Raw genomic sequence first — 12727 nt, 5'->3', positions numbered from 1 at the left:
CAAGCTAAGAAAGGCATTTCCATCTTAAAATGGTTATGTAAGTATCTATTTAAAGCCTGTAATTTTTATTTTCTAGCCCTTTGAGAAAACATTTGCTGATCCCTGATATAAATATAGTATTTCATAATTATAGGACAGGAATAATAAACAACAAATAGTTATAACTTAGTATTAGAAAATACCAAGAACAGGGGTGTCTGGATGGCTCAGTGGGTTAAGCACCCAACTTTGGCTCAGGTCATGATCTCATGGTTCCTGAGTTCGAGCCCTGCGTTGAGCTCTGTGCTGACAGCTCAGAGCCTGGGGCCAACTTCAGATTCTGTGTCTCCCTCTCTCTCTGCCCCTCCCTGACTTGTGCTCTGTCTCTCTCTCTCAAAAATAAACATTAAGATAAATAAATAAATAAATAAATACTTAAATAAATAAAATACCAAGAATAATAATTAATGAATTCATTGAGAGACTGTTTAAAGGGTACGTAGTCTCTCAAGCAGAATGAATATTCACAAATCATCAGTGGTAAAACTGCTTTCTGGAATATCATATAAATATTTTTACATATTTTCTCATCACAGTAGATCCCCAGGCATGGTGTATTTGCCCCTCAATTTTTCTCTGGCCTGGGTCCTCTAAGTCTATTCTACTGAGCCAGAAGAGCGTTCTCCTCACTCTGCTATCTTGTTAAAACAAATCTAAATATGCCTTTGCCATTGTCTTTATGATTCTGGCAGACTTTATTTTTAGTCTCTGAATAAAATGTTTTCAGGCTCATTTGGTTTGCTTATTAATAGAGCAATACATGGGTCACAGCAGACACTGCAAGCCCAGGGCTGAAAGCTAACGGCTGGTAATATTTTCCTTGTTAATGTCACAGGAAATAGCAAGATCCAAGAAATGCACATGATGACATGATGACATGATCAAAAGGACCTAAAGAGCCCGTGGCCTATGAATGAATAAAGGCACTATTGCCTAAATGTGGCCTTACAAATTAGCTGCACAAGGAACAGGAATATTTTCCTTGGGGAAGCAAAGTAAAGATTCCTCCAGGTACAACCTGCAACAAGTTTTAGGGGCTTGCTTCAAAGAGATATACTTTAAGTTTTGTCTCATATACTTTTTAAATGTTATTTGCTAGGCACAAAACCACCTTGGAAGGTTTTGTTTTCACCGGAGGAAGCAAGCCCACTGATGACTCTGACTTGAAACATTTAGCCTCCTCCAGAAGAAAGAAGCTGGAAAAAAATGAGAATATAGGATACCTTGGGGTAAAGCAGCCTCAGAGAGGTGCTAGGGTTTATTGCTTTTAAAAAGTTACCATGGACTTCTCTAGCTTTGAGCTTCTCAGAAACAGTAAGAGGAACAAAGGAGTCGTAAGGTAGACTTTGGGGTGCACTCAGTACAAACGTCTCTAAAAACCCTCCTTCTCATCGAGGACTCAAGTGCTCAAATAGAACTTTCATTGTGTTTCTTTTAACCCGGTTTTGCTCCTGGAGTATGCAGCCTAACAGACTGTCCAGACGGCCGTTTAGTATATACACACTGCACTGGATCAGCTCCCAAATAAACATAAATAATTGATTCGTTATGGGAACCCAGCCCCATTCTACAAGAATCTGTCATGAGACAGAGGAGAGGAAGCCTGGGGATGTCGCTGGCAGAACTCAGTACCTAACATGAGTTGCAGCCTCTGTAAGGAGTGGACGGGCTCACAGGGAGAAGACAGTGGGAACCGGGGCAGGAAGGTTCACAGGTGAGGGACGCTAGGTCTGGCTGGCTTCCAGAGGATACTCTGCTCTCGGCAGGACTGTTCAGCTTCTCCGTCTATTTTCTTCTCTAGCCTGATTCCTTTTACTTTTTTTACTCTCTCTCTTCCTGATTTCACTAAGACAACCAGTTTCTGTATCTCGGCTACTGTTTTGAGCTAACAAACATTTAGTCTTTTAAGATGACAATCATATGTATTTTTTAAACACTGAAATAGGATACTTTTAAAACCCCAAATCAGCAAACAATTCTGCTGGCTTGACATAAAAAATCTTAAAAATAATGTTAAGGATTCAGTCTTTGCATATATATTCTTAAAGGTTTTGCAAACAAAAGGGGAAGGTGAGCCTTGAAGAGAAAGTGAGATTTGGATTGGGCCTTGGTTAGTGAGGCACATTCAGCATGTAGTAAAGGGGATGAACAGCACCCAGCAAAGAGAGCAGCAGACAAAAAGGTAACAGAGCAGGAACTGCAGGGAGGTCAGGGGCTCAGAGCCCATGTGAACCCTGAGTGGGAGGCAAAGGTGGTTGTTACTGCCTAAATCACAGGACGGGTCTGTCCCCACAACAGTGCTTCTGCTCAGAATGTTTGCTGTTGAGCCCATCCCACTTCTAACCTTAAGCTATGACCTCAAACCCAATTTCTTCTCTGCTTTTCTCAATTCCACAACGCTTTTGGGAGTTAGCTCAATTCACACTTTTTCTAGTTTTTTTTTTTTTCTCTCCCTTGAATATGCCAGCTACCATGTTCCTGTTCGCTTACTCCAATTCTTGTTCACATATTTTTCTGTACAGTTCATTCACTGCATAGATTTTTCCTTACTGGTAAGGCCCATTAAAGCAATTTTCTTTGTGCCATTATAGTGATTGCCACTAGAGTAACCAGATTCTAGGAACACAGAAAACTTTCAGTAAAGGCAGTAGTACCATTAACACTTCTTCTAAGGGGGTCAAACATACTCATTTGAAATCTTAGTGAGTATAAAGCATTATGGGGTTTAATAAAATAACCATTCATTCTGTAGTCAAAGGTAAACTTTATTTCTGCTCAGTCTAAATGGAGCCTATTTATCATAGATTTTAGTTAAATGGAATCTCAAGGCTAAAGGTCTTAGAAGTAGTGTAAATGGTGGTATATGCCCCGTGCACATCTTCAGTCCTTCAGACAACAGGGTACAAGAAATCTGCTATAAGCAGAAAACAGGTCTAGTTATTATGTCAGAGACACTACAAGTTCCCAAGACCTGAATACAACAACCTTGTAATAATCTATTCACTGATGGCAAACTATGGGGCACCTGGGTGGCTCAATCTGTTTAGCATCAACTCTTGATCTCGGCTCAGGGCATGATCTCACGGTTTGTGAGGTTGAGCCCCGTGTTGGGATCTGTGCTGACAGTGCAGAGCCTGCTGGGGATTCTCTTTCTGTTCCTCCCCGCTTGTGCTCTCCCTCCTCTCTTCCCTTCCCCCACTCATGTGCACACACTCTCTCTCTCCCAAGATAAATAAACTTAAAAAAAAAAAGACAAATTATATTCTTGACTTTCTTTTGACCTAGAAAAAAATTTGTTAAGAACACATATGACATATGCAATCAGACTATTTCTTTTTGAAAGGAAAGGGGCTGTCAACACAAATCCAGAAAACGCGAGAGCCTGGAGTTACTCAATAACCAAGAAGAAAACATTCAAAATTCAATTTAATGAGGCAAATATTTTACTCACAGTGTTTGGCAAATGTTAGCGATAAACACTATATGAACTATGTGTACTCAATGAAGAAAAATATGAATGAAAGGAAATCACACTAACCTCATAGATGACCAGGAACAGTGCAATTTATCTGAAAACTGTGACAAATGTTCTTCCTTCCAGATAAGAACTCCACTTAAAACTTCAAAAGGAGTTTAACTTAAAGGTCGCATGCCAGCAAATTAAATCATTATGGAACAGAGTAGGAGGGAAAGGAGAAAAGAATTCATGATTTGCAGATGACTTCATTAAGTAATAGCTGTTGCTATTGATTTAAGGAGAGTGGCTATTCTATTCCTATTGAAAAATTTTCCAAGGACAGAGCAGTTTTGCATGGAGCAGATACACACACACACCACACCACACACACACACACACACACACACACACACACACACACACACACAAGCACATTAAAGGATGTGGTGCCGGGTGGCCCAGATACAAATCGGATAGTCTTGATTCAATTCTCAGTTGTGCACTTGGTGGTTTGCTGGCTATGACATGCTAATAACAGAAGCCATCCCATAATGTTAGCATTTGGACTAAAGACAATAACATACATGGAGCACTTAGTACCATGCGTGGCACACAGTAAACACTCTCTGTTAAGTAACCTGGCTTCAGCACAATTAACCAACTGTGAAATGCCATGAGCTACATTGCATCACAGAATCACCCTGCATGGGTCCAGAATGCAAGGTTCCCCTCATCCAAATGGCACATACCTTCAAAATGTATTTTGAAAAAACCCCCGAAAGTTCCACTAAGGGGTAGGTGCTTCCAGGGCAAAACACAGAGCTGGATGACACACAGCTCCATTATGTGTACTTTCTCACAGGGCACTGGCAGAACCTTGGGGACCACAAAACCCCGTCCCCTCACTGCACAGATGGACCAGCAAGGCCCCAAGAGGCCGTTTAGCCTGTCAGCAGAGAATGATGAAACAGCATGATGGAATGAAAATCCTGGTTTCCTGGTCCTTTCCTTCCACATTCCTTACTGTCTACTTCTATTAACTTCATTGTTTTATCTCCTAAATTTAGTAAGATCTTTTAAAGGCTTTTTTTTAGAAAGATGTGAATATAGTTAGTGCAAATAAATGCTTTTTAGTGTTTTTCAAACATAAATCAGAATGAAGATGAAAACAAAAGGAGCTGGTTTATTCCCAAAGAAATATGGAGAATCATTAGCTATTCTTCCAAATTATTCCACATGCTTGAGGAATTCCCTTTGGGAAACTAAATTCAGCAAGCCTGGACACTCTGTATGGCTATGTGTAGGCTGCGGGGCTCTGGATGGAGGAGCTCTTCACCCAATATACTTCAGCCTGCCAGACAACAAGGAAATTATCTTTCTGTAGTAAAATGTCACTTTAAAATTATCGTGTAATTACCTAATATAAGAAAACATTATGTTCTTCCAAACTTAAGATACTGCAGGAAAGTTTGAAGTCTTCTCGGAATACTATTCCCAAAATCTGTCCCCTCCCCTTGTTTGCCCTTGAGGGGTAACACTGTTGTCATTTCGGTGTATATCTTTCCAGGTAAGTTTTTATAGATGTGCAAGCACCCATATGTATTTCATATGTTGGTGTATATTTTCCAGTTTTTATGGACTTACAGACACGCATATGTATGTTATAATATAGATTTTCTGTAGTTTGTGTTGTTCACTCAACAGCAGGAGTTGGAGGCCAGCCATGTACTCACACATGCATTCAACTAATTACTGAGCGTGTACTACATGCCTGCCATGCATCGTTCTGGTTGTTGCAGACACGGGAATGAACAAAAGCCAAGTTCCTGCCCTCACAGAGCTTACATTCTAGAGATGCTTCATTCTTTTCAACCATGGCATAGCAATCCATGTACGAATATACCACAGATGGCTATGCCAGTCCTTTATTGAAGAGTTTTTTTCATGATTACAAATTTTAGGGTAAATATCATTGTGTATGGTTTCTTGTGCATAGGTGATTATTTCTCCAGGGCTTATTCCTAAAATGAGACTTCTGGGTCACTGAAGTACATTGACTGGTACATTGAAGATGTACATTTCTAGTTTTTTAAAGGTTTTATTAATTTAAGTAATCTCTATACCCAGCATGGGGTTCAACCTCTCAACCCCGAGATCCAGAGTAAATGCTCTTCCGACTGAGCCAGATATGTGCCCCTGTACACTTCTAATTTTAGTAGATACATCGAGTTTCCTTCCAGAGTGGCTGTAACACTTTAGCAGCATAGTATGTGTATACCCTTACACAACACTCTCACTAGAGCGTATCAGCAGACATAATTTTGCCAATCCACTGGATGAAAATGGGCATCCATTCATTATACCTTGCATTTCCCTGACTTAAAGTGAAGTACCTTTTTGTATCTTTATTAGTCATTCCTTTTGCATTCTATAATATAGAACGTGGGAGTGAAGCACTCACCAAAAAAAATGTTTGTTGAATTCAACTGGGTGAACGGAGAGTTACTCGTGTCAGATTACTTACTATAAAAATTCACCAAACACACTCTGTTAAGAGCACTTGGCAAATTCCAGTATTATTAACTCAAGTACTTCTCATCCCATCAAAAGCCTTCAGGCTCAGAGCAGGGTATCATTCTCTTTTATCCAACTGTTTCTCTGCAGGACCAATTGCAATAACATTGCCCAAAGTGAACTAGGTCAAAGGTTACCATCTTCAAGGTGTTTTCTTGCATGGGTCTATGGAAAGTCGGGAGTGGGAACATTTGATGATCACCCTGTGTGTGTGTAGGGGTGTCTGTGGCCTAAATCTGTTAGGCCAGCTACTCCCTACTAGCTTTTTCCAAAAGCTATATTATGATTATTATTACAGATGTTAAGTGGTCCTTCCCCCACACAAAACAAATATTGACAGACTCAAATATTGGTGAGGACACTGAAAATATAAAGTATCTAGAACTCTCTTACACTGTAGGAGACGGAAAAATTGTTTGGTAGTACCTACTAAAAGTAAACATCCACACACTTACCCTATAATGAAGCGATTCTACTTTTAGGTACAGATCTGAGAGGAGTATGAAAACAGGTGCACAAAACACACACACGTGATGCTCATGAAGCATTATTTGTTAATAGTCCCCAATTTAAATTTACCCAAATATCTATCAATGATTACATAAGTTGTCTAGAATCATTACATGAATTGTTGTACAGCCATAATAGTATATTGTACAGTAATGAAAATCAATAAATTACTGCTATGTTCAACAACAATATGGATGAATTAAAGAAACATAATGTTGAAGAAGCCAGACATAAGAACACACATACAGCCTAATTCTACTTACCTAAAGTCAGAAATCAGACAAAATTAGTTTCTGGTGTTAGATGTTCCTACAGGCAAGGGATATTGGCCAGAAGGGAGCCTAAGGAGGGGTTAGGGGGACTGAAAATTTTCTTTTAGCTCAAAATATGTTCATGTTTAACAGTATTTGACAACAGTAATTATAAAGAGCCGACACACTATGTTCATGCCCATAAAGATGAATCCAAGAAACTGAGTAGAAACAAGTGTGATCTCAGATATTAAAGAAGTCACATCGAAAGAGAATCTATATAACAACACTGAAAGCCTGTTCAGTATTAAAGAGCAAGCATCTGGTAATTCAGTTTGTTCAAATTTACAGTAAATGACACTTTAGATCAATTTCACTATTTCCTGTCTCCCAGCATAAAAAGTGTTTTTCTAATATCATAATCTGTGGAAGATGGTTGTCTCTTAAATTTAACTAAAAAGTATTTGTTTTAAGAAGTCAAAAATTGTGTTAGAAGAAAAAAAAAGTTTCTGATGAGATAGCACCCCTACTTCTTTTCTGAATTTTTATATTACTGCTAGTAGTATCTGTTACTTTGGTATTTTCCTCATTCCTTGAGATTTTTCCAGTCAAAGAACTGTTAGATAATTGAGAACTGTCACTCCTTCTAATTTCTTCCATACAGCTTCTAAATTCAGTTGTTCAGTTTAGCAACAGTAATGAAAACAGCTGTCATTTTAATATTATAATGTTCATCTGCAATGCATTATGAATTTATAAAGCACAGTTCCCTTTCTCCCTGACTACAATCTCAGAATTCCATTCTGAGTCTAATGGAAACATCATGTGACTGGATTTTTGTCTGGCTCTGTACATATCACTCAATCCCGATTTAAAGTGTCATTGAACTTTGCAGGCTTCAAATAACAGATTTGTATCTGTAAAAGAAAATAGCTCTTTGTTTTTAGAATTAAAGAAATAAATCTCTTGCCAATAATAATTTTCTAAAGGTTCAGTCTTTGTTTAAATTTAACTTTATTTTTTATTTTTTAAAATTTACATCCAAATTAGTTAGTATATAGTGAAGCAATGATTTCAGTAAATTCCTTAATGCCCCTTACCCATTTAACCCATCCCCCCTCCCACAACCCCTAAAGGTTCAGTCTTTTAAAGGTAGAATCAAAAAGACACATGGATCACTCTCTTCTTATTTCTACCAAAAAGAATATAGTGAACTAAGTTCAGTGAATTTTACTTTTTAGTGTTGATTCGAGATCTCACAGCTTTAAATTTAAGTGGGTCATAATTTAAATGTATAAATTTATACAGCTTATAGCTACAGTCAGCATGGAGCCTGTCACGGGGTTCGATCCTTGTGGGATCATGACCTGAGCCAACAAAATCAAGAGTCAGACACTCAACCAACTAAGCCACCCAGGCACGCCTAAGTGGGTCATAATTTAGGAGGAACCTTGTGCTGCCTGTTTATATGTTCCAAATGTCCAAAAAAAAAAAAAAAGTCTCTCAAAGATAATTCTTCTCTAAAAGAATAGCCAAGTTTGCCCAAGCAATGCTGAGAGCTAAATACCAGAGGAACCTACGTTATAATGGAGGATCCCTACACTGTCTAGACCCACGCTGTTTAACATGGCGGTTGTTAGCCACATGAAACTATTTGAAGCTAAATTAACTAAAATTAAATAAAAGTTTAAAGTCAGTTCCTGTAACATCCTGGCTACATTTCAAGTGCTTGAGAGCCGCACGTGGCTAGTGCTCTGTGCACCACACTGGGCAGCACAGATATAGAACATTCCATCACTGAGGCAGGTCTATTGGTTAGCACTCCTCTAGGTTAACTTCAGTTCACCATTCCTAAAATCATCAGCCGTGGCTACATACAGCAACAATGTGACCTCGGATCAAAATAGCAAGCAAACATGATTTGGTCCAGAAAGAGAGCATTTTTAAAAGTAAAAGTAAAAGTAAAAGTAATAATTATAATCATGAAACCATGCCAAGGCTGCAGGGTGGGCCAGTAGGGGAAACACTCTGCCCAGAATCAGGTGGCTCAGGCTTTACACCTGTGTTTCAGCTGTGTGTCCTTGTCCTCACTGGTTCTCATAGCCATATGTTACCTTCCCTACCTCATGGGGGGATGGATGATAAACAAGTCTAAATGAGGGAAGGTTTTGGACATTCAGCACATGTCGTTTATGTTATTATTTTTATGTAAGAGACCCATTTTGGGTATCGTCAGTAAACTTGACTTGGTCAAATGCTCAGCTCATTGAGGTCCCAGATTAAAAAGGAATACTGAGTTGATTCCATAGTCACTGGTCATATTAGGGAAACCTGACTGGTTCATTTATTATCACTAAGAGATTATTACCACTTAAGATTATAGAACACTGCCATCTACTTAATACAGTAATTCTGAATTCAAATTCAGTTTCTATAACGTACCATGTTCAAATACTATATTTGAACTTATATACAGTGCTAGATGCATGGAGTGAATAAAGAATAATGTCTACTGAAATAAAGATGGTCAAGTATCATGGCTAAAGCTAGAAAGCTGAGAGTGTCACAGAGGAAACAGTTCTAGTTACCTACATACTTACAATAAACTTTTTAATCCTCTACTGTATTGTTCCTCCAAGGTTTTACCATTCTGAAGGGTCTCCCCTCTCCCATTCCTATTCTGTACACATCCAGTTGTATTACCTGCACAAAATGGGTGTTTGCCATAGTACCTGCTCACTGTTTTTCTATTCTCCCCCAAGAAAAGAGAAACCAAATAGGGAACCTTCCAGACCTTGGTTAGAAGAAAGCACCTATAAGCTGTAAAGGAAGCAGTTCTTCTGACCAGTTGGAGGAAGAAAAGGGGACCAACTATGGATTTCCTCATGAGAGAAAGTAAACCTGGTCTGTCAAAGTGAAGAACTATATGTGATACTCTTTCCTCTTTAGTTGGAAACCTAAAACTGCTCCAAGCTAGTAGGAGGAGAGACGAGGTATAGTTGATAAAGGATGTTAAACATCATCATGAGAACGAAGTTGGAGATAGACTCCATGAGTAACCTTTAAAAATAAGGAAGACAGGGGTCCCTGGGTGGGTGGCTGAGTCAGTTAAGTGTCCGACTTCAGCTCAGGTCATGATCTCACGGTTCGTGGTTTTGAGCCCCATGTCAGGCTCTGTGCTGACAGCTCGGAGGCTGGAGCCTGCTTAAGATTCTGTGTCTCCCTTTCTCTCTCTCCTTCCCCTGCTCACACTCTGTCTCTCTCTCTCTCTAAAATAAAGATTAAAAAAATATTTTTTAAATAAGGAAGACATACTAGAGCTTGATGATATATCTTCTGGATAAAATGACCATTACTTACAAAAGTGTCTTAATTTAGCTGGGGCTAAATATTCATACTTTAGAGAGAGAGAGAGAGAAAGAGAGCAAGTTGGGGAGAGGGGCAGAGGGAGAGAGAGAGAGATAATCTTAAGCAGGCTCCACACTCAGCATGGAGCCAGATGCCGGGCTCAATCCCATGACCCTAGGATCACAACCTGAACTGAAATCAATAGATGCTCAATCAGGAACCCCTAGCTGTGGCTTTTTAAATAAACTGCTAACTTTAGGATAATTTTAGATTCATAGAAAAATTGAAAAGATAGTGCAGAGCATTCCCATATATCTTACAACTGTTTCTGCTATTAACAGTTTACAATATTACGATATATTTATCACAATTAATGAAACAATATTGATACATTATTAACTAAAGTCCACATTTTGTTCGTATTTCCTTATTTTAACCTAATTTTCCTTTTCTGTTCCAGGATTCCATCCAGGATACCATATTACATTTAGTGGTCATGTCTACGTAGGCTCCTCTTGGCTGTGGTCGTTTCTCAGAATTTCCTTGTTTTTAATGACCTTGACAGTTTTGAAGAATACTGGCCAGGTATTTTGTAGAATGTCCCTCAACTGAGACTTAACTCATGTTTTTGTTGTTTTTGTTTTTTTTTTTTCATGGTAAGACAGGTATTACGGGATTTTAGGAGGAAGACCACAGAGGTTAGGTACACCATTCTCAACACATCATATCCAGGATAAATCCTATCAATATTAACTTACTGTTTATGTTGACCTTGATCACCTGGCTGAGGCCATGCTTGTCAGGTTTCTTCACTGTGAAGTTACTCTTTTTTCCCCCTTTCCAAACTATACTCTTTGCAAGGAAGTCACTATGTGCAGCCCACAATTAAGGAGTAAGGAGTTATATTCCACTGCCTTAAGGGTGAAGCGTCTGCATAAATTATTTGGAATTCTTTTGCATAGGAAAGTATTCCCTTTCCCTATTTATTTATTTGTTCAATCATTTGTATCCGCTGACTCACTGATATTTCTTTTATACTTTGGATCTTTGGGTTATAATCCAATATTACTTTATTAATTTTGCTCTCAAATCGTTCCAGCTGTTGCCATTGGGAGCTGTTATTTGATTCCTGTGTCCCTTTGACATACTCCATCATCATCATCATTTTTTTTTTAACTTTTTTTTTAACGTTTATTTATTTTTGAGACAGAGAGAGACAGAGCATGAACGGGGGAGGGTCAGAGAGAGGGAGACACAGAATCTGAAACAGGCTCCAGACTCTGAGCTGTCAGCACAGAGCCCAACGCGGGGCTCGAACTCACGGACCATGAGATCATGACCTGAGCCGAAGTCGGACGCTTAACCGACCAAGCCACCCAGGTGCCCCATCATCATCATTTTTTGAGCACTTTACTTTCTGGTTCCAAGGATAAGGATGTGACAGGCTCATCTCATATACTGCCTGCCCCAGTCCTAGAGTCAGACATTTCTCCAAAGAGCTCTGGTTCATTTTACTAAATGTGGTATCAGAAACTGAGATCTGGGTGCTGAGTGCTTTATTTTTTAAAGGTGCTTTCAAATACACACTTCTCTCATTTCCACAACCTTTCTGACTAATGGGTAAACTAAGGTTCAGAGTAATTACAGGGTTTGCTCAAGATCAAGACTAATAATGGCAATGTTGGGCAAAAGTCAGTCTTTTGACGACACTTCAATGTCCTTTCTGCTACTTGATGTCTTTTGGGTAAGGACATGGCATTAAAGACCAGATTAACAACTTGCTGGAAAAAGGAAAAAGGAAGAAAAGGTACTTCCAGAAGACAGTCCTTTCAGGAGTACAAACTTAGCAGGGATATCTGACAACTCTCCTATTTACGTGGAATAAATTATTGGAGACTCTGTCCTATGCAGAATGAAGTCTCTAATTATATTACAGCAGAGGTTCTCAACTGGGGTTGATTTCATTATCCCCACGCTCCCAACTCCTGGACATTTGGTAATGTCTAGAGACATTTTTGTTGGGTAGGGAGTGTGCCACTACTGGTATCTAGTGGACAGAGGTTAAGGATGTTGTCAAGTATCCTACAATGCACATAATATCTCCCACAACAAAGAATTCCCAGTTCAGAATGACAATCGTGCTAAGAATGAGAGACCCTATAGCCAAAAGAATGACCATCATAGGAGCTTCATCCAGTTTTAAATTATTTTTCTGAATTATTTTTCTGTTGGTGGCTACGAGGGATAAAAACGAAAAACTCTGATTCTGTAACCTCATGAGTTAGCCTATCAGAAGAAAAAGTCCCCCATTTTGGTTAAGGAATATGGCTCACAATCAGTTAAAAGAAACTCCCCCGATTCTTATGTATGGGACAAACAGAAGGAGTACACTTATTAAAATAAGTTACCTGAGTCACGTAGGGCATGAACAAAGCAACAGCTTTCCTCAAGTAGGAGCAGAGTTACATGTCATCAGCCAGAAAAGGAAAGGCCATCTCCATGTATGCCATCGTGTAGTGGCCACACTAACTGCTGTCCTCTGGTTCAG

The 12727-nt window shown here is 39.1% G+C and overlaps 1 protein-coding gene across 3 annotated transcripts in view; it reads right to left on the bottom strand.

Annotated features, from left to right (window-relative positions):
• Positions 1-12727, bottom strand: part of NT5DC1 (5'-nucleotidase domain containing 1) — a 138765-nt gene that overhangs the window by 38619 nt on the left and 87419 nt on the right. The window lies entirely within an intron of this gene.

This window comes from Panthera leo, chromosome B2, assembly GCF_018350215.1.
Source record: "Panthera leo isolate Ple1 chromosome B2, P.leo_Ple1_pat1.1, whole genome shotgun sequence".
Classification (NCBI taxonomy): Eukaryota; Metazoa; Chordata; class Mammalia; order Carnivora; family Felidae; genus Panthera; species Panthera leo.
Note: the sequence above shows the minus strand (reverse complement) of the source record. Positions and strands in the feature narration are given on the sequence as shown.